The sequence below is a fragment of the Pantherophis guttatus genome, chromosome 1 (assembly GCF_059756535.1).
Source record: "Pantherophis guttatus breed Tessera chromosome 1, ASM5975653v1, whole genome shotgun sequence".
NCBI lineage: Eukaryota > Metazoa > Chordata > Lepidosauria > Squamata > Colubridae > Pantherophis > Pantherophis guttatus.
The window spans coordinates 108607952-108630682 of NC_142063.1; the positions used below are offsets into that span (position 1 = coordinate 108607952).

Sequence of the window (22731 nt, forward strand, 5' to 3'; positions counted from 1 at the left end):
TCTCTAATCCCCATACCTTTTACCTTAAACTGTCCACCTTGGAACTTTCATGTTTCTTAAGAGGTCCCTAAAGGGGCATGCATAAGCGCACCAGCGTGCCTACCATCCCTGTTCTACTGTTCCCAATTATATGTAATCATTCTATGTGTTTATGGCTATGTTTTGCTAATTTATATCCTTTTTTTTTGTGCCAAAATTTTTTCATGTGTCCATGTCTGTGTCTACTTTGTTACTTGTTTTCTTATTTGTTGACAAAATAATAATAATAATAATAATAATAATAATAATAATAATAATAATAATAATAATAATAAAAATAATAATAATAAAAATAATAATAATAATAATAATAATAATAATAATAATAATAATAATTATTATTATTATTATTATTATTATTATTATTTTAAAAAAAGAAGCAATTCCAGCAGTTGTCACCTCATTTTTTATAGCCCTGTTCCTACTCAAATGTTACTGCTTGTGGAATTTTACTAATATTAGAGTAAGGACTTCACTAAAGTCAAGTTTTTGTTTAATGTCTTGTCTGAACACTCTCTCTCTCTCTCTCTCTCTCTCTCTCTCTCTCTCTCTCTCTCTCTCTCTCTCTCTCTGTGTGTGTGTGTGTGTGTGTGTGTGTGTGTGTGTGTGTTCGTGCATGGGTGTCCATGTGCATATATAGGCAAATGCGGACAGGATAAACAGTAAACCCTTTCAAACCTGGCTTGCCTCTTAGTGTCTCAATAGACTTGCTATTGCCTTCTTCTAAGATGTTTGTTGAAGATCCTAATTAGCTTATAGTTCTGGTATTTCTGAAGGCATTCAATCCAGGTGTACTAATTAACTAGGTCCAATTCTGTGTGGCTTCTTGAGACTAGCCAAGATTGGCTAAATTCCAATAAAGGATAATATTTGTAGCTCAAGAGTTGAAATGAGGGGTCTTTGGTGCTCTCTGAGCTTGGTTGTTTTCTTGCAGATGTTTCATTACGTAGATTACCGTAGGTAACATCAGGAGTGCACTGGCTAAATTCTGCCACCTAGCTGGGTGTGGTAAGAAGTGGTTCACAATTATTATTACTCAGATGGCATTCCTCATAGCTGGGATAGTTCTGGAAGTTTTGTGTTAGGTTTCAGAAAACCTGTTTTTAAAATATTTCTGCTGACCTCTTTTAATATAAACTATATATTTGTACTTCATAAATCAAATTGTTCCATTCAATTTTCATCTACTTCATACAGTGATATATTCATTTCTCGTGCTGAATCTTAATCCAATGAATCTTCATCCAATTTGTTGGTCTACTGATTAGATTTTACACTGTTTATTGGAATGAATAGTCTTTTTCTTTCATTTTTACTATGCCTTGTCTAAGTACTTTCATTTTCCTTTTTTTTTTCATTAAATTTTGTGATATCTGATGGCATTTTTTGTGATTTTGTAAAAGTGAATTGAAGCCATTAATCCTCTCAGGTGTTTTAGAATTTACTTATCACTGTCATTGTCTATGCTGATTGGGACAGATCAGAATTTAAATCCACAATATTGAGAAGGTGCAGTACAATCTCTCTCTGCTCCCCTTTTCTGTTTCTTTCCCACATTATTTTTAGTTACCTGGAGAAAATGTCTGATTTTACAATTGGCTTTCTACACTATATATTCTTTAGATATTTCTGTAAACTGCCTTCTTTAATTAAAATTATAAAATTGATTCCCAGGACCTGATTTCCTAAATTATAATGTAGAATTTCATCATATGATAACAACTATCCAAAATAGTGTTGTTCTTTTGCATTACAATTAAAGGGCTACTATTACTGATCTTATTAAATCCTAATAACAGGGTTATGTAGCACTAAGGGTTTGATTTCTAAAAAAAAAGCTATGGCAGTGAGCTGGTGTTCTTGAGCCACATCCAATGGCATTTCCTAAAAGTAAGTATGGTATATAAGTATGATCGTGGAAAAAGACACTCTAAAATAGCTGCACATTCACTAAAAACTCTTCTATTTAATATTGATAGGTTAAATCAGTTAAATTAAACCAGTTGTTTGGAAAACAATTTCTACTACCACCTTGTCCTTGTATCAGACATGCAGATCCTCTGAATGGAGCTCCATTTTTCTAAGAGACGATTATTGTCAATTCTTGCTGCAGCCTTTCGTCCCCTGAAAATCTGCTCCATCTCCAAAGAACTGAGGGCCACCTAGCATAGCAAGAATGGTACAACCACTGCAAAAAGGGGTTAAAAATTAAGGACCTTTCCTTTTTCCCAAGCAGCAGCTTCAATTGGATTGGTGGGCTTCCCGTAAATGGTGGGCTTTTTAAAATTTACTTGCTTAGATTTGTATGCCACTCCGGTCAGGAAATAGCTCTGAGCATCTGACATTCCTCATTACAGCAGTCATATTAAAGTACAGTTAGGACTATTAGCCTCGATGCCAGCGCAGGCCATTTGTTGGGAGACTAATGGGCTTCCTTGTGCCATTGGTTAGCCAGTGTAAGAACAGATTGCTGTAGGCTAAATGGGCCAGAGGTTTGATCCAGCAGGGCACTGTTTATATTCGTGCATGGCAATATAAGTCATAATCTACAACCATAAAAACATTTTTGTGGGACTGCTTATCTAAATCAAAGCCATTGGCTGCTGAAAGGATTCAGTTCAAACTGACACTAGCTGATTCATTGTTAACCCTTTATAAGTAGATAATTCTATCAGTTTCATAAAAATAAGTTTATAATTGAAATAAGTGGGTTCCTTGGGATTACATCGAATTGCAAAAGGCATTTTTAGAAGCTAAAAAGCAAACTGGGGAAGAAAGGCCTTTAATAAGAGCCATCTGATAACCTTTTGAAAAACTGATGCTTGTGGTTTTCCTTCGAGTACTGCACAATAGCGAATTAGAGCTAGCTTTTTTCACCTCAGAAAGAGCTAAGAATGCTTCCCCTTGGCAAAGAGAAAGGAAAGCAATAGATTCAGACTCCCTGTTTCTTTGGATCCCCTAGCACTACTTGATGGACTTCCAAACTCTCCAGAATAGATTTTGAAGAAGCACGGAAGGCAGCAGGAGGAGGGGGGATATGTTACCGGAGGAAGGACTCTATATTGCCAGTAATATTTCTTGGTTGAGTCAGATTAAAGCTCTCCTGCTTTACTAGATACTCCCCTGCCCACTGAACAGGGAGTAACTGCCAATTGCTAATACCATCAGCATGGCTTAAACTTCACAGATTTACTGTTCTTAAAATTCCACACCTGGGGAAGCCTGCTAATCAGTTGGCTTGCAGGTACAAGTTTGGGCCGATGGCTAAATCTAGCCATCTGTCCAAACCTTCTGCTAACTATACCAGTGCTGTGCTTGGCAGATGGTTTCTTCCTGGATGCGGACATTCAAAAGGGAGAGGGTGTCAAAGCCAGAGGGTTGAACTACTGACATTGTTTAACACACCCTATGCACCAAAATCAGGACTTCCATCTTGCTAGCTAGAACACCTAGCTAGAACTGAGGCTATAGAGGCAGAACAATAATCAGCAGCAGGGATAGTAGATTTCATGTCGGCATGTTCTGTTGGCTGAAAACTCGGTAGGTAGTACTAACTGACTTATACGAAAGTTCGGAATCATGTAAAAAGCCTCCCTTGACACAATTGTCCTCTTCATTTTCCATCCAGTCCTTAGGAGCCATTTACAGTGGCCAAAAGTGCCCCCTATTGCTTTAATTGTTGAGAGGAAGAACAGCAAACCCTCCCCTGAAGTGAGCATGAATTTTATTCATGACATAAAATTTTAATTAGAAACAACCCAGCATACTTGAAATGGGAACAGCAAGCAGCAGAAGTCAAATTAATAAAATATTCAATGACAGGAATGTATTATTGATACAGCCTATGTGCCTAGTTTTGAAAATTCTGTCAAAGCACATGAAGTCGTAAGGTGGAAGGCCTTCATCTCTTCACTTGTAGAACCAAAACGTTGCTCAAAGAGAGCCGGCACTTAATGTTCAGTGAGCTTCCCAGCTGGATCATAATCACTCATCTGATCCAACCCATAATGGCAATCATAGAGGTTTTGGGAGCATCAATTAAGGATAGGCATTTCAATCAGAGATTGGAATGTACTTCGCTGAATCTCATCATTTCTACCTAAACGGTATTGCTAGGCAATCTCAAATTGCTTGAGTTGAAAATGATTTTTATTCTCTAAGAAGCTGGTCAACTTCTCTTGACCAACTGAAGGTACAATGTTTAAAGATGCCATCTGACAAAAACAGGATGTTATACCTGGTTCTTTAGAGATCTTGAAAATATCATCAGTCTTAGTGTATTACATTCTTGAGTTGAGTTTCCACTACATGCTAATCTATGCTTGATTTAACCATGGTTTACTGAATAATCTACACCAGTGATTCTCAACCTTTTTTTCACCACGGACCCCCTTTAAATTCCTCTTGTGGCTACGGACCCCCAAGACTTAACTGAAGATTTAGATCATAACATTTCTTCAAGCTCTCACAAACCCCCTGTTATGACATCGCTGACCTCCCAGTGTCTGCGGATCACAGGTTGAAAAACACTGATTTATATTACACTAGCTGGGCTGGCATGACATACTAAATCATAAGCCATGGTTTGCAAACTTCAGAGCTGGCTTTATAAAACCAAACTGCTTATTTAGTATACAGTGTGGTCCCTGGTTAAGAATGAGTTCTGTACCCTAACTCTGTCTAATCCAAATTTGTATTTGAGTTGGAACTCGTACTTACAAAGGACTGCCAATTGCTAAAATGGCAGATGTTGTTGTTCGTTTTCAAGCTGACAAAGTGCTTAAATTGAGCAATGCTTTCAGGAACCGCTGAAAACAGGTTGCATTAATGCACGTCTTCACTTCATTGGCTGGAAAGGAGAACACTGTCTGCCAAATAGGCAGCCCACTCATATCTAGGGTTTGCCCTTACATTGGATGTTGTTAACCCAAGGACTGCTTGTACTTTGTGAATCTATTTGTGTGTTCTTCAGGGAAAAAAAGGAGGGAGTATATAAAGGCAACAGCTGCAAGGCAGATATGAAAAGTGTGTCTTTATGCAGGGAACTTTACTGTAGCATCAGTCTTTGGACATTTAGCTTAAGAGTGGTGCTATGACTGGTGGCAGTTTCTGCAGTTTTAGAGAGGGGTTCTCTTAACTTTATCTGGAGTTGAATCTGGAATTTTTTGCATGCCCAAGTATGAACTCCATCACCAAACACAAATAAATGCAAAATAATGTTATTCTGCCCAACAGTATGTGAAATAGAGATAGTCCTCACTTATGGGCTGTTTCATTTAGCAACAGTATTTAAAAAAACAGTTTTGTGACTAATTCTCAGATTTAAAACTGCAGTCATATGATTGCTATTTGTGTGCTTCGCAACTGGCTTGTAGCAAACAGTCTTAATGGAGAACACCGAAGTAAAATCAAAAGTCACAATCCTGCGATGTCTCACTTAACAATCGAATGGGAGGTAATGTAAGCCTGTCGGGCTCATGTAATTGGCCATTTAGCAATTGCTGTGCTTTTGGAATTGCCAGCCCAATTGTGGTTGCTTAACAAGGTCTAATCGTGCTGTAGTGAGCATTTCTTTCATGAAAGTGTACAGAATATATGGCTATAACCCACTAATATAGTTAAGGGCTTTTGCCCAATTAATACAGGTAGTCCTCGACTTACAACAGTTCATTTAGTGACCGTTCAAAGTTACAGCACTGAAAAAAGTGATTTATGACCGTTTTTCACACGTAATGACCATTGCAGCATCCCCATGGCCATGTGATCAAAAGTCAGATGCTTGGCAACTGACTCACATTTATGACAGTTGCAATGTCCCAGGGTCATGTGATCCACTTTTGCGACCTTCTGACAAGCAAAATCAATGGGGAATCCAAATTCACTTAGCAACCATGTTACTAACTTAACAAATGCAATGATTCACTCAACAGCTGTGGCAAGAAAAGTCATAAAATGGGGCAAGCTCATTCAACAAATGTTTCACTTAGCAACATAAATTTTGAGCTCAATTGTGGTCGTAACTCGAGGATTCCCTGTATTAGTTTAAGCAAAATAAACAATGCAAAAAATGTTGTGAAGTTGTGGAACTTCACAATGGCAAGTTAAAATTTGGACTTTAATGCCCAGAACACATCCCATCTCCTCCTGCCTCTGTCAAAAAGCATGAGGAGACCTATGGAGCATTGGAATGTATTCCTTGCCAGATTGTAGCAAGAAGGAGAAATTGTCTGAATTTCACTGGAGGATGTAGGAGCTTATGCAGTTCTTCTGCCTCCCTGAAGCTCAGTAAAATGTACTATGCTTTGTAAGACACCATAAGCCAGGAGGATCAAGGGAATATAACGGAGCTGCTAGAATAATATGATAGGATAATATGGTTCAATACAACATAAGGCACTGCTAGGAGTTGGAAAGTTTTTATGGAGTACACTTGTCTTCTGTTTGTATAAATGTTGGATTTCACCCAATCCATATTTTTACTAAAGTGGACCTACAGTAATAAATATGTAATGTTTCCTCCTTGCTAGCGTCTTCCTGTCCTACATATATGCTTCATTGACTAATATAGTGATTATTTCATAATGTAATGAAGGAGCTGTAATTCTGCTTTTATTATGTATTTTAGTATTTTTATTTATTATGTTTTTTTGTTTGATTTGATTCTAAAAAAATTTTAAATTTCTAAGGCTGTTTTCATGATTGGTTGATACAAAGAGAAGGGAGATTTTGTAGAAGTTACCAAATAATACGTATTTATTGAGATATGGTTTCATTGTTAGGAACACCAGATAATCTGAACCTCTAAGAATTGTGCATCCTGCTCCTTAATAGTCAATCCAGATGACAAATAACAAAAATACTGTGATTCATGAAAATATTTCTTCTATTCAGAGAAGGTCAGTGCTAATGAAGGCAGCATCCAATCCTTCCAGCAATATATTTGGTATGGGTGGGGGAAAACAAGAGAAGAGGAAATTGCTTCTTGAAAGATGACATGATTTCAAGGCCATTCAGAGGACAAAGCATGAATTTTCGGCTTTTCTCCAATTTCAGCAGTCTTGTCTTGCCCTTTCATCAGCTGTAGATTAGTTCTTAAATCACACCACAAGATGAGTTCAGTAATTTTTCCACAGAAAGGTCTGTATTGTGTCTCATGCTAAACTGAAATAATGTGGCAATGAGTTGTCTGAAAATTAAGCCTAATAGCTTACTAATACTCTGGGCTTGTTTATACATGTAGCAGAAATATAAATATTTACCAGAAACAGGCTGCTGAGCAACTATAGAAATGATCAATGAGAAGGACTAGTAAATCTCTGATCAATAGGAAAGTGGCTTGCAAAAAATTGTTTAACTATGGTCAGCTTTTGGTTCATATTGGTACAGCCTCAATCTTGGAATCTGGCAAAACATGCAAAGTCTTTTTCTGAAAATAAAGAAAAAAGGTCTTAGCCATAAGTTGAAATATATAATGGAAATCAGCAGCAAAAGTCAGACACCTACTTGTCATGACTTGTTGGAAAGGTAAGATAGAAATGTATATTCAAATATTTATACATTACAGCCACTCCTTGTTTATGACAACCTTGGTTAATGGCATTGGCAAATATGACAGAAATTTAAAAAAAATCATTTTCCAAACAGTGTGTGCAGTTATAACCAAATTTCATGGGCCTGACAACAAAAGCATTCGCTATGAAACTGATTAAGGTCTAGTCAGTTTCAAGAAGCAGCAGGAACTAGTCTAGATTGTAATGAATTAATTAATGCTCACAAAACTGAGCTTGTTAACTCGTGGTTAGCATTTTTGAGGGAAGTGCTATGTTGATGTGTTGGAATGAGGTAGACTGGATTCCAGAACGATCAGAGGGAGCTCAGTCCACAGCTATTTTGTGTGAGAGAAAGAGGGAGAAGACAGCCCTTCCCTAATAGTTCTCAGCGTATATGTTTGATGGAAATCATAATGTACTTCGGTTTGGCAGAATTCTATTTATAGGCGCAGGACAATAAAGAACCCAGCTTGGAACAATCACCATGTGTCTTTCTTGGTTTTGGAGACTGACAGTTGCAGAGAAAAGAACTTCTGGAAGAGATAACGAGAAATTTATCTCGTTATCTATAGCGAGAAATTGTGTGGGATAGCGGATCAGGCATAGGACACTGTAAAAGAGAACTTTATCTGGCTGAAATGGTAGCAACCAGTCATCTTTTACTGTCTCTCTTTACACACACACACACACACACACACACATTATTGTGTTTATGAATAACTTAAGACAACAAAACTAATATTTGTTCCTCCTCCTATTTTTCCTACAACAACCCTAGGAGGTTGGTTGGGCTGAGGAAAAGTGACTGGCCCAAAATTATCCAGCCAAGTGCTGAAGGCTGGACTAGAATTCACACTCTCCTGGTTTCCAGCATGGTACCTTAAGCACCAGACCAAACTGGATCTCTATATACTCCCCAAAGCCATAAAACCTGGGCACTTCAGAAGAATTGAGAAATATGCAATTTGAGAAACGTAAGTATGAATGTAGAGACCGCTGCTTTTAGCATTATCAAGCCTTTGTGTAACATCTGTTTTTTAGTTTGTTTTTGATATCTGACTCCTGGTTATTTTTAAACTGCTCTTTTATTGAAATAATACAACTTCAAGGATGAGAAAACTACAAAACAGAAAAAAGTAAAGCCTGAAGCAAATGAAACGATTAACTGTAGTCAGTATTTGTACCCAGAAAATATGTCATGTAAACTTAATAAAAACATTAGCATAGGTAAGAAATTGTCTGGATTTTAACACAGCGGTCACTAACTACAATGTCTTAAAGAATCTTTGCAACTGTTAATTTTTCAACTTATGTTGTGGTCCCCAAAACACTCAAGTCAGCATGGAGCTGGCAAGAAACCAGTTCTTGAATTTTGGAAAGAATCATCCAATACCCTTGGCTTTTTTTGCCTCCCCCATCCCCTCCCACAAACCACAAGTACTGTAGGCAAAGGGAAAGGCATTTTATTAAGACTATATATAGGGCACAGAGACAAAGGATACATTTGATATATGTATCAGAAGGCAACAAATCAAATAATAAAAGATATTGATTAGATAGTAGAAAAGACAGACACCCTTAAGATACGTTGCACCTCCTTTTGACGACTTCCAATGCAGCCCCATTGTTTGATTGATGTCCCTGAAAGGGCTAGTTTTTGAACATCAAAGGAAATGGCTTTGGCTCAAAGGAAAAGCATGGTTTCCTAAACTTCAAAAGGAGGCACAGGTGTCAGTGCTCAAATGCTAATATTATTAAAATGGTAATGATGATGCCTAAAATTCCACGTAACAAATCGCCCATTTGGTTTTCAAATTAATAACAGTGTGCTGACCCGTTGTAGCATTTAGTATGCAAGTGAGCAATTAACATCTGAAACTGCATGGGATCCATAGCTGGAGCATTTCTGTAGGGCAGAACCCAGAGAAGAATAGCAACAATGGGTAGCATATATTGAGGGGCACACCGAAGAAGACAATATCCCAAGCAGAGCCAGGGCAATCACAGTCATTACCATCAACAGTAAATGTTTCATTCACCCCAATGTGTCATCCACGTACCAAGTGGGTTTAAAAAAAAATCCCTGGTTTTTTTTTTAATCAGGATAGGAACTATCTTATCTCATTTATGTTGCTGGGTAATTAAGCCTTCATGAAACATATATCATCTCTGATTAATGTTTCCCCCAGTAACTGGTCTAAGACCTGCCTTTTTTGCAATACATTTTCCAGAGAAATTTCCATCCTGAAGTAGCTTACAGCTCTTTGAAGTGTCATTAATGAAGACTTCAAAAGCAATAGATACATTTGCAACAAGATTGTTTATATAGTAAAACCCTGCCTACCAAAGAAGAGGATTAAGCAAAATTGTATGATGTACCCACCAATTAGTACTAAAGAACACAAGAAAAAAATGGGAAGGGGGGGTTTGACTCAGCGCAGTTCTACAAGTTTTATTTTGCAGATCAGCATTTGTGATCGCATGAAGTTTGAGTTAACAAGAGCATTTCTCTCCCAGCTTATCCCACCCCAGTTGCTGCTTTTAAAAAAATGGCAAATAGAGCAAAAGTGCAACAGAAATCATGGTTGCTTAAAAGAAGTCCACAAAGTTTCATCAAGTAGTTCATCAAGTAAGTTCTGAGAGTTGTGCAAAATCAGCAACAGTCTATTCCTAAGTCTGGGAATCCAGGAACTTTTTCCTTCCACATGTACAATATTTTGGAGTAGCCAGCAATATATGGGTGATCTTCCCAGGTTGGATTGAGAGTCCTGTTATGGAACTTTTTAAGGCACAGGAAAACTCCCAGCTGGAATAGATGGATCTGGCACTCAGAGGAACCGATACAGGATAATGTAGCGCAGGGTTGAAATGAAGGGTCCTTGGTGTTCTCTGAGCTTGGTTGTTTTCTTCTTGCAGATGTTTCAACATGCAAGCTAGGTAACCTCATCAGTGCTGAGAGAGCACCAAGGACCCCTCAGAGGAATTGGGACCCCTACAACCATTGCCTTCCAGAGCTCTCTGCTACTGCTGCTTCTGCAAGGATAGAAACTTTGGCATCCTCCTCACCCCAACCACAGATGCACTGACAGGGCAGAGAGTCTCCTCTCCTTTTTGTGAGTCCTCGCCCTAGAAAAAATTCTTGGGATTTTCCACATAAGCTGCAGAGGCAAGCCAGACTACAATAGTTTGGGTATCACAATATCTTTCACATGTAGTTGCTGAGCCAAAAAACAAAAAAATAACATGAGGCAATTGGTCACCCATGAGGAACCATTCAAATAAACATCATAGAGACGTTGCAAGTAGTCCCAGCATCTGAAAGAAACTCCTGATAAGCAGGAGAGTGGGAATTTGAAACAAGTGCAAAGACTGAAACACAAAGTTGTTGAGCAAGCCTGACCATCAAAATGATTCCCTTTAGTAATATAAGGTAAAATGACTGGGTTCGCATGAGCAAATAGATCACCTGAGATGGTGAAGTATCCCCTCAGTTTTCATAAGGAACCAGGACCAAAACATACTTAGAATCAATGAAGATATTAAAAGATTTGTTTCTGGCAGTACAAGATTGAATTTAGGCAATAAGTTCAGGGCTCTCAAGGAAGGTAGCAAGGGTTCTATCTATCTAGCGGGTTTATAAAAAAAAACAAACCACAGACCCTGTTAAACAGACTCCCTCAACCACAAAAGACTTATCAGAAAAGAGTTCAAAGTCAGGAGTTTGCAAGGCCACACAAGTAAGAACTGAGGTTTTCTCTACTGGGTTTATGGTCTGCCAAGAATCGTGGGTAAAGTCACCTGTAGACTTGGGAAGCAGAGGTAGCTGTGGTGGTGCAGTGGTTAGAATGCAGTATTGCAGGCTAATTCTGCCGACTGCCTGCAGTTCGATCCTGACTAGCTCAAGATTGACTCAGCCTTCCATCCTTCCAAGGTCAGTAAAATGAGGAGCCAGATTGTTGGGGGCGATATGCTGACTTTGTGAACTGCATAACGAGGGCTGTAAGTCACTGTGGTATATAATCTTAAGTGCTATTGCTATTGTGGGATTCAAAATTGTACATCGCTACAAAGTCAAGTTTGGAGCAGCAAGAAGTTTTGCTTCATAAGTGACTAAACACTGATCCTTAAAGGCTGGAGTTGGTCATTCCAAGGGAATGGCAGAAACCTCATGAGGAACAAAATAGTCAGTGTCCCAAGGGTGCTTTTTCTAAAAGGCAACTAGACGTTCTTGGTTTTTTTTCCTTTGAAAACAATTTTCTTCTCCTGAAGATGCTTCTTGGCTGAGAAGCAAAATGTTTTCAAAGGAAAAAAATAAATAAAAATAAATTCCAATTTTCTTGGAAAAAGTACCTTTGGGAGAACTATGACTTGGATGATTGGGAATCTCCATAGACAAAACAGTCAATAGAAAATCCATAACCAAATCTTTAGATATTTTTGAACAAGGACAGTAGCAACCAAGGCTCTCAAAGCATCCTATTGACCATGAATGATAGGGTCTGGGGTGTCTAGTGGACCACAGGTTACTTTTTAGCAGTCAGTGACATAAAGATTTCAGTAGCTTGCCAAAGACTGGTATCCAAGGCTTATAGAAGCTTCGATTCCCAAGTAAGGTTCTCACTGGGTGCTTGGCAGAAGACAGTGACAATTGAAAAATAGCATTCATCTTGGCAGGAAAAAGAGTGCATAATAAGGCCCAGTGACTTTAGGTTATGAAATGAAGGAGTCAAGTATTTGGAGTACTTTGGTAGGCTTCATCAGGTTTTAAAAATGTAAAAGTAAAGGACTGACCTCAGATTGATTCATGAACATTTCGAACCTGAGAAGTAATAAAAAAAAAATTCTACCGGCAATCTAAAGAAAGAAGCTAATAGATAAGCCTTATGGTAAGCAAAGGTTTAGGCTATCTAGGGTACTGTGGATACTAGATTCTGTCAACACCCTTCTTCCCCCATCCAAATTATCATTTTTAATCTTTGTAATTTAAAATCAGTTTCCTCTGGGTGCACAGCTAGTAAGGAACAAGATGCTCCATTATCAAGCACTTACTTGTAAACTTTATCCATGGATTGTGCTAAGATAAGGCTCATCTCTATCAAGAATGTTCAATAGGCAAGTTTTCAGCTTTTAAAACAACTTCATAAGCGGGTTCCTTCCCTTCCCACATATTCATCTGGCACAGTGTTGTGTGGTTCTTGCTGGCAGCTGCTATATTGAAGCCATAATTAGATGGAATTGGTCCCTGGCCTTAAGCTCTGGTAGTCTTTTTTTTTTAAATAAAAAAAACATGGCCTGGAAACAAAGTCATAGTTCTGTATGATGGTAATTCAACAGAAATCAATTTTTCGGTCTCAAAAATGCAAGGATAAGGCAATTTAAATTTGTAGAAACACTTGGTGAAATCTTTGTGCAAACTCAAAGAATTAAATTTGTTGAGCATGAGACGTGAAAACAACTAGAAAATCTCAGGAAGTTATGAAACACAGCATGTAAAGTATTGCAAAAGTCCTGAAAAAAGAGGGGGAAGCATGTCAGCCGCCAAAATTTTGGGTGAAGAGCATTGTGTCGTCCCCCCCCTTCATTCTCCTCCTCCTCCATTTGCTCTGATCTTCAACCATGTAACAAGCAGGCAAGAAGATAGACATGGTGAGAGTATGAAGAGGGAAGCCAAGGTGAAGCTGAGGGAAATGGGAGAAACATTTCAAAAAGTGAAGAATAGATGGCAGAAAATCTGAACAACAGAAACCTCTTAACTTTCTTCTAACATGCACTCAACTTACACAAATCACAATGCACAAAATATACACAAGACTCTTACACACCAGAATGAATGGTGGATGCAGATGTGGCCAGATCCTGCATTCACTTTCCAAACACTATTTTATTACTACAGAGATTTAGCTTTTAATGGGACAGACTTGCATAATGTTTAAACTTCCTCTCTGCACAGATCTACACCTTCAAATGCTTACCAAGAGAAAATACTGACACATTCTTTCTATCACCATTAACACTGACAATGTAGCATCTCAAACCCCCCTCCCCCCTCAAAGAAACTCTCCACTTCCCTGCTTGTTCTTGCATACAATCTGTCAATCTGTCTTCAGCCGGGAGGAAAAGATGCTTAATCCTGGTGTACAGGTGGGAAGGTTCTTGTGAAATTCAATCAAACCATTCAACAGGGAGACAGGTAACAAAAACTAAAAAATATTGTTCTATTATTTACATACTAAATAAACTAAAGGCTGATTATGCTGATTGTAATGGCGTGGTGGTAGTATTTGTCTAGGTACCAAATGTTCTATTAGCTTGGATGGTTTCAAATTACAATCTTGCAATAATCTTAATCTTTCCAATTGGCATATTATTCTGCCCTGAGCAATATTTAGAAGGAAAGAAATTACAAATGTCAGTGGCAAATTAATTCACACACACACACACACCTGCTATGGCTTTAAGATCTTTTTTTTATTTTTAGCACTAAGCTGTGCATGCTTAAAAGCCTTTCACATTTTGCATCATGAGTTTCAAAAGCACTCTGAACAATGTTGTGGGTTTTTTTGTTCCTCGTTTGATTTTCTGGTATTTCTGTGAATACTCAAATAGGGTTAACTTTGGTTCTTGGCTAAATTACAAGAACCAAAGCTAACACAGCCTCAAGAAGGCAGCCTTGAGACAGTGTTACAATCGATTTCTGGATTGCAGGGATAAATATCATCTGAAAGTTGTGTCCAGCAGCCCATTTTTATTTCTTTTTTAATTCTTCTCACCAAAAAACTTTCAGAAGTTTCATTGTCAAGTTAAAAGTTCCCCATTTTGACCAATTTTATTTACCATATTTATCTATAAATCTCTGCCAGTTTCTGTTTAGCTTTGTTTCTTATTATTAAACCAGGAGTTTTCCTAATTCTCCAACTTGCAAGACTTTTACTATATCAGGTTGTTGTATGATTCTCAGAGGGAACAGCCCTGCTGCTACTGTGGCAGCGCTGTCCGCTTTCAATTGTGCTAGCTTTTCATGTTGTTTTTGTGATCTCAAGAGTTGTAGTCTAGTTGATTTTCTCCCAAAGCAGGGAGACCCTGGGGCTTACCCCCACCCAACCATGTCCATAACACTATTCCTTGAACCTTTGATCTGTCCAACTACAGCTGATCACAACTCCTTCTCCAATGGGAGAAGGGGAGAGCATCTGCATAACAAAAGACTTGAAGGCTACAGGTCATCCTCTTCCCTTCGGAAGTAGATAGGCATGGCAGATCAAGGGAAAGGGCAATAGGCATCATATTTTGAACCATCATCTGGGCAACTTGCCAGTCAATCATATCAGTCCACTGAACTCAAAAGTCCATTTGAGGGGGGAATGGTTCTGCTTAATTTGCATTTAGACTGCCCCACCCCCCGTAGTTGCAAATCAAAGGCGCCCCACTTTGGTCACTTCTCTCGTGAAAGGTGTCCAAATGTATCTTGTCCACTTCCCTATGCACAGAGGGACTATTTTCTTTTTGGCTAATCTGTGCTGAATGGACAGGGTTCCCTAGTCCCACAAATAGACAGGCTCCCCGAAGATGTGCTCCTCCCCATCCCATATCCTTACCTTTGCGTTCTCTCCCAGGGAATTACCAGTTAACTGCTTACCGTCTCCTGTCTCATTGATTGTCTGCCTTCTCCAAAGATATGGAGATAAACTTACCCTGTGCCAACTGTGGGTGCTCTGTGACTGAGGTGGGCCGGTCTGAGCCCTCAAAGGAGCCACACTGCAATTCTGGACAAGCCCCCAAATTGTCCAAAAAACTCAGGCATCTGAGTTAGCACAGAGCTGGAAAGAACATAGTGTTTGTTTGTTTGTTTGTTTGTTTGTTTGTTTGTTTGTTTGTTTGTTTGTTTAACAAATTTATATATCTTCCCAACTCACACTCAATGACTGAATTTGTTTCGATTAATGACTGCAGCATTTACTTAATCACCACCGCAAAAAAGGCCATAAAATCAAGTTGGTCATATGACTGACCTGTTTTACAACCATTATGGCATACAACTGTAAACAGGCTCCATTATAGTCATATGTCAAGGACTAAAAGGGTAATGATTTTCTCTGTCCAGCCATGGTCGACTGTAGGGGGAGGTGCTCATCTCCATTTGTCCAAAGACATTTCTGTGGTCATGTGGATGTGGACATTTCTGTGGTCATGACACCATGCTGAAGTGCAGAGAACGTTGTTGCCTTCTCACTGAAGTGGTACCTATTTATCTATTTGCATTTGCAGGTTTTCAGACTGCTGGAGGGGCTGGAGTTGGGGCAAGTAACAAGAGCTCATCCTATCTCACGGTGTTCAGGTCTCAAACCCAGCTGTCAGCTTTCTAGCTGACAAGCTCCGCATGGTATGTCAAGGACTATCTGTAATAAAATCAGTGAATTGTTTTTATGGACAGTTTTTGGCAGTTTGCGAAAATTGAAAGCAATTTAATGTCACCAACAAATCAGAAAGTTTTTATGTTCACAAATCTTAGTTTTTTTCAGGCTATGAGTAAAATCTATAGTATTTGATACAAGAATTTCATATTCTATATTGTAAACGAAGTAGGAACACATCAACAACATCCCATGAAAATATATGTATATTTACTGTGCATATAACATGATTATGTAATGAGGCCATAGCATGTGAAACAAATATGCAATGGCATTTTTTTTTTTTTAAATTTGATTTATATGCCGCCCTTCTCCGAAGACTCAGGGCGGCTTACAATGTGCTCAGCAATAGCCTTCATCCTTTTGTATATTTATACAAAGTCAGCTTATTGCCCCCACAAACTGGGTCCTCATTTCACCTACCTTAGAAAGGATGGAAGGCTGAGTCAACCTTGAACCTTGGCGAGATTCGAACCCTGCAGTAATTGCAGGCAGCTGGTCTTAATAAGCTTAATAACAGGGTGCCTTAAACCCCTGTACTACCAAGGCTCTTAGACATTTGAGTGATGTCATGCATGTGCTGTGGATTAAGGCCCCTTCCACCAAATTATCATGGTTTATATCATTCTTCATGTGCTAATTGCTGCAAGTTTGATAAAAGTCAGGTAAGTGTAGGATGAATTTTTTAAAAAATTAAGACGATTTGTTTTGAAAAATGTAGTCAGTAGAAATACATTAATCTCTAACTTTATAGCATTTTCTATTTTTCTATTCCTTGTTTAGGACAAAGGCTTTAAATACATTATTAATTTCTCGGGATCAGAAAGAAATGGTAATTGTCCTGATAACTAAAGAATCTAATGCATGTTTAGTTAATATCAATTGCGCTTTGAATTCCTACTATTATTACTTGTTTTAACCAAAAAAAGTATCAAAATTATGTGCTTTAACTGGTCCAGGGAAGCAAAAGATGCCCTTCTAACATTTATTTATTTATTTATTTTTCAGATTTCTATACCACCCTTGTCCTTTCAGACTCAGGGCGGTGAACAGCCAAAATAAAACATTTGTACACAAAAGTTAAAACCGATTAAAAATAATTAAATAAAGTTTGGCCCATAATTTAAAACATTTCAATTAAAATCAATATCAAATTTTAAAAACCAACCATAAAATCAGGACAGCTCGGCTAACTGAAAAAAGTAGGTTTTAAGGGCCCGACGAAAAGTCCAGAGGTCTGGGATCACTCGTATCTCTGGGGGTAGATTGTTCCAGAGGGTAGGTGCCACCACAGAGAAGGCTCTCCCCCTGGGGGTCACCAGCCGGCATTGTCTGGCCGACGGCACCCTGAAGAGGCCCTCTCTGTGGGAGTGAACTAGGCGGTGGGAGGCAATTGGTGGCAGAAGACGGTCCCGTTAGTACCCCGGCCCTAAGCCTTGGAGCGCTTTAAAGGTGATCACCAACACCTTGAAGCACACCCGGAAGTCCACCGGAAGCCAATGCAGCTCGCGCAGGAGAGGAGTCATGTGGGAGCGCCCCGTCACTCCCATAATCCCCTGCAAGGCCGCATTCTGCACCAGTTGGAGCCTCCGGGTGCACCCCATGTAGAGAGTGTTACAATAGTCCAGACGAGAAGTGACGAGTGCTTGAGTGACCATGTGTAGGGAGTCCCGATCCAGAAAGGGGCACAACTGGCGTATCAGGCGGACCTGATAGAAAGCCCCCCTGGCCACGGCCGTCATATGCTCTTCTAAAGACAGCCGTGCGTCCAGGAGGATGCCCAGGTTGCGGGCCCTTTCCATGGGGGCCAATGATTCTCCCCCAATAACCAGTGATGACGCCAGCTGGCTATACCGGGATGCTGGCAGCCACAGCCACTTGGTCTTGGAAGGGTTGAGTGGAAGCCTGTTTCTCCCCATCCAGACCCGCACGGCCTCCAGGCACTGGGACATCACTTCCAAGGCATCGTTGGGATGGTCTGGGGTGGAGATGTACAGCTGAGTATCATCAGCGTACTGATGGAACTCCACCCCAAAACCACTGATGATCTCACCCAGCGGCTTCACATAAATGTTGAACAGGAGGGGCGAGAGGACCGACCCTTGTGGCACCCCACAAACAAGGCGCCTCGGGGTCGACCGCTGCCCCCGTCAACACAGATTGCGATTGGTCGGAGAGATAGGAGGAGAACCACCGCAAGACGATGCCCCCCACTCCCAGTCCATTGTTAGGGTTAGATGGGAAAATTGGCATAATTATTTTAAGGAGACACATCTTTATGTATTTTTTAACCTGTTTGCGCAATTAAAGGAATTACATTGAAATTCAATTAAGTTTTAGCTGGCCTCACCCTGTTTTCTTAATGGTTATACCTCACGACAGCAATTTTGTGGAAGTGCTGCTGACAGTGCAAATACACCCACATGCACCAACAGCTTACTTGCTTTTGTAGTACACTATATCTGGTATGAGTAGAGGACCCCCAAGGGTTACCTCTTAACATGGTAAAATAATTCAGTAATTCTGGTGACTCTGGGGGTAAATGGGCAATACAGATAGTTCTCGACTTACCACCATTCATTTAATGAACATTCCAAGTTATAACAGCACTGAAAAAAGTGACTTTTGATCGTTTATCACACTTACGGTTGTTGCAGCATCCCCATGGTCACGTGATCAAAATTTGGATGCTTGGCAGCCGGTTCGTATTTATGACAATTGCAGCGTCCTTGGTTTGTGACCCCTTTGGTGACCTTCTGACAAGCGAAGACAATGGGAAAGCCAGATTCACTTTACAATCATTTACTAATTTAACAACTGCAGTGATTCACTTAATTATGTGGCAAGAAAGGTTGTAAAATTCACTTAACTGTCTTGCTTATTGACCAAAACTTTGGAACAATTGTGGCCGTAAGACAAGGACTACCTGTAATATTTTCTGTATTTTCCTCCTCCCCATTTTTTAAAGTGAATAAATCATTAATTAAAATTTGCCTGGAAGCAATGCTAGAGAAAAATTTACTTGCTTTCTAAACTACTTTTAATTTTATGTACCTCTGTCAGGTGTCTCTTTGTCCTCAATGCAAAGCTATAAAGTCTGAGTATTGTCTTTTTTCATAAAGGAGTTGCTCTGTTGATTAATGATGAACTTACTGAGCTATCAACTAATAATCCAGTTTACCCCCATCCCACACAATGGTCTGGTAAGTACCGGCTGAATCACTCACTGATCATGCTGGGTAAAGGGCAGTCTGGATGAATGCTTTTGTTTGTTTGCTCAAGCAACATGCAATGATTAGAGCTTCCTTGTTGGCAAAAACCCAGATGATACATGCAGCTCCACTGTTTCAGGGTTCAGTGGAATGTACAGTATGCTTAATTGTGGCAAATATTGTGTGGGAAGTTAATAAAAGATAAGGCAAGGTTTGCTAAAACAGTTCTTAAAAATATGCAAGTCGGTAAGTTTCCTGTTGTAATGATCTACTATTAAATAAACTCTCTTGCTGTTCTTCCATTTCTTTCACATTTTTGGGGTTTTTTGATGGAAGACACCTGCCTTCTTCATCTGCAAATATGCTAAACCAAATATGAACCTACATGTTTTGATTAGCTAATTTATAGGTGGTAAATGAAGTGGCTGAATCAACATAACCTGGTTAATAAAATGAAAATTTAGTGTAGCATTGACATACTGCCACTGCATCCCCCACCTCTGGATTATTTTGTCCTGGTTTGTTCATAAACATCAAGTCACCGTTGGCATTTTTAAGAAATACAGTATTAGCCCAAGCTGATGTTCACCAGAAAGTTGTGACAAGATATTTTGAGATGTTTTCGCGTTCATCTTTCATCTTTTTTTAGATTTTGATTTTTAAAAACAAAATGGAAACTAGCATGTTGCAAAGCAAAACACCAAGCTGGACTCACTACTGCTGCTAAATGGACTCACAGAGCAGGGGTGGGTTCTACTTACTTTACTACCGGTTCGCAACAGGGCCGTGCATGCGCAGAAGCATTCTGATGATGTCGGGGTCAGTGGGCGGAGCCTCCCGCCAGTTTTACTACCCGTTCTATAGAACCGGTGCGAACCGGGGGCAACCCACCACGGTCACAGAGGCTGTAAACAGCCAGCCCTTCATCAATTTCATCTGTTGCAGTTAACAGACCTTCTGGAAGCATCCAATATGTTCACCTCAGGAGAAACTCTTTGGTTGTATCTCAAAGATGCTTTTTCAAGAGGCAACTGGACTTTCTTGTTTTTCTTTGAAGACGTTTTGCTTCTCATTCAAGAAGCTTCTTCAGCTCTTGGTTGTATCTCACTTCCAGAAAGGGAGGGAAGTCAAGGCCAGGCAATGTTGCTGCTTCATCATCATTGTGGATTTGTGGTACTAGCTTCCCTTTAGAATTAAGGCTTGCCCCCATTTGTTACAATCCTCTGGGGCTCTTTGAAGAGCACTGATGGCTAATGAGCTCTCACCATCTTTAATTTTTACCAATAGTATCAATCACTCTGTACTGTGGAAGTTTTACCTGCTGATTCTCTAATCAGTAAAATAAATAACTTTCAATGTCTCTGAGTCTCATGTAGACTCCAAAAACAAAAGTGCTGAGTGGCTGCAGCCTAATACTTTCCCTTCTAACATAGAATAATTTTGTGACTGGACATCCCTATTATGGCAAACGTTGTGTCCATTAATACTCCCGTGGTGGTTTTAAGAAAATGCTCACATTTGGTTTTCAGGTTCCGTTAAGTGTCATAAAAATCTGTAATTTTCCTCCAGTATGTCTTTTTATGCACTTTTTAAAGGTTAGGAACAAGTGTCATTAAGTCAAACTGGGATTGCATTTTCTTAAGTGTTTACAAGGCAGAAGATATTTATTGGTTAGCTGGAAGTGACCAGTGTGGTTTAATTGCTGTAGCGGTGTGTGTGTGTGTTTTATTGCTCATGAACCCTGGATTGTTTGTCCCAGGTCTAGTTTCTCTAATGGTGGCAGGCAGGCAGGATATGAGAGAGGATAAAAACTTGCTTCATTCTACAAAGGGTGATTGATCTTTTTGCAGAAACAGAGAGACATGATTAGATTACTTTTAAAAGGAGCCTGCAGAGATGATTAACTTTGCTTGTGAAAAAAGGCACGTAATGTGCTCCACAAAGAGATGGCTACTGTCACAGGACTGTACAACTGTTTACTGGGAATACAGTATTATTCTAGTATGTTTTACTAGACTGAACCCATATGATATCTCAGTCTCTCTCTTAACATTATAAAGTTAAGTGCAACTTGCCTTTCTCATTCAGTTTTCCCAGTAGAAATCACATGGATCTGATAGGTAGTTCCTGAAAAGGGATATTCAGCCAGGAACCCAAGAAGCAAGAGTGCCTCTGAGAGTGTGCAGGCTGCATGCCTCCATTCTGAACAGCCACAACCATTCCCATCATACCAGAATGCTTTTCACAGTAAAGAATCTATGGATGTCAATTTGAAGGAATATAAAGCAGATCAATGTGTGTGTGTGTGTGAGAGAGAGACAGACAGACAGACATGGAGAGGGAGAGGGAGATAGATTTTATAGTATCTAATACCACTAGATGGCACCCACTGGCAATTTTTAAAGATTTAGCCAAACTGTCACAAGATTTTGGCCATGTAATTATATTTTTTTGAATTTTTTCTCCTTGCTTGCAAATTTTGCTGACCTCTTTTATAAAGGAACATATGTTTGGCTTATGATGAAATCAATGATTATTTCTTGTATTGTAATCTAATCCAACTTCCCAAGTTTTTAAATGCAACTCCAATATATTTCTTTTTAAAAGGGGAGAGGAGAGCCATTCCTCACAGCACAGTATGTAGACAGGCAACTACTCGTATCCTTGATCCCATCTTCCTAAAAGATTGGCTGAATGATGTATGCAACCTGTAGGTAACCACCAAAATACTTTGGCTAAGATAGCTAGCTTTGTGCACCCCTGAGGGCTGGGGGGAAAAAAAAGTTGAACAGCAATATAAAATTGGTGCATGCTTAAAAGCTTCTTATTCCCGCTGCTTGAATGCAATGAATACAGGTGGTCCTCAACTTAAAACAGTTTATTTAGTAACTGTTCAAAGTTAAAATGGTGCTGAAAAAAGTGACTTATGACCATTTTTCACCTTTGCAGCATCCCCATGGTCATGTGATCAAAATTCAGATGCTCGGCAGCTGGTTCATACTTGCGGTGTCCCAAGGTCACGTGCTCACCTTTTGCAACCTTTTGACAAGCAAAGTCAATGGGGAAGCCAGATTCACTTAACAACCGTGTTACTAACTTGCAGAACTGCAGTGATTCACTTAACAGCTGTGGCAAGAAATGTTGTAAAATGGAGCAAATTTCATTTAACAACTAAACTGAAATTTTGGGCTCATTTGTGATCGTAAGTTGAGGACTACCTACATTATGTACTTCAAATGTGTTGTTTGATACGGGCAATGCTACAAATGAGAGTTCTCCAAGTTCACTGCAATCCCTACCTAGGCCTGATGCAATTTGGATCTACATCTCTTATCTAAAATGAGATTCTTGTTGGGAAATATTCCAGGCCTGCAGCCATCTGTATGACTAGAGAGGATCTCTCTAGATTAGAACCACCTGCAAGTACAGAATGCAGAAAACTTTCCATTGCAGCAAATGTACAACAGAGGATGGCAGTCGTGTTCTTCGCAATCCTTGCTACAAATTACAAGAGACAAC

The 22731-nt window shown here is 39.4% G+C and overlaps 1 long non-coding RNA gene across 1 annotated transcript; it reads left to right on the plus strand.

Annotated features, from left to right (window-relative positions):
* The first annotated feature begins 11827 nt into the window (after positions 1 to 11827).
* Positions 11828 to 19514, plus strand: LOC148116507 (uncharacterized). Its single transcript, XR_015730346.1, has 2 exons — positions 11828 to 15969; positions 17009 to 19514. It is a non-coding gene; the product is annotated as an uncharacterized LOC148116507 (long non-coding RNA).
* Positions 19515 to 22731: the final 3217 nt, after the last annotated feature.